This window comes from Rhincodon typus, chromosome 25 (genome assembly GCF_021869965.1).
Source record: "Rhincodon typus isolate 14 chromosome 25, sRhiTyp1.1, whole genome shotgun sequence".
Lineage (NCBI taxonomy): Eukaryota > Metazoa > Chordata > Chondrichthyes > Orectolobiformes > Rhincodontidae > Rhincodon > Rhincodon typus.
In genome coordinates this window covers 38,452,702-38,452,962 of record NC_063356.1, presented here as the reverse complement: position 1 = coordinate 38,452,962, position 261 = coordinate 38,452,702, and the positions used below count along the sequence as shown (strand labels likewise).

The following is a 261-nucleotide window of genomic DNA, read 5'->3' as shown; positions in this document are numbered from 1 at the left end:
CTCACTGTCACTCTGAAACACACTCTCTTCTCACTCTGTAACACACCCACTCTCCTCACTCTGTAACACATCAGTCTCCTCACTGTCAGTCTGAAACACACTCATTCTCCTCACTGTCAAGCCTGAAACACACTCACTCTCCTCACTGTCACTCTGAACCACATCACTCTCGTCACTGTCACGCTGAAACACACTCACTCTCGTCACTGTCACGCTGAAACACACTCACTCTCCTCACTGTCACTCTGAAACACACTCACT

At 48.7% G+C, this 261-nt stretch overlaps 1 protein-coding gene across 3 annotated transcripts in view; it reads left to right on the top strand.

The window, feature by feature from the left end:
* LOC109923429 (inositol 1,4,5-triphosphate receptor associated 1-like) overlaps positions 1 to 261 on the top strand; it is a 79,746-nt gene that overhangs the window by 19,125 nt on the left and 60,360 nt on the right. The window lies entirely within an intron of this gene.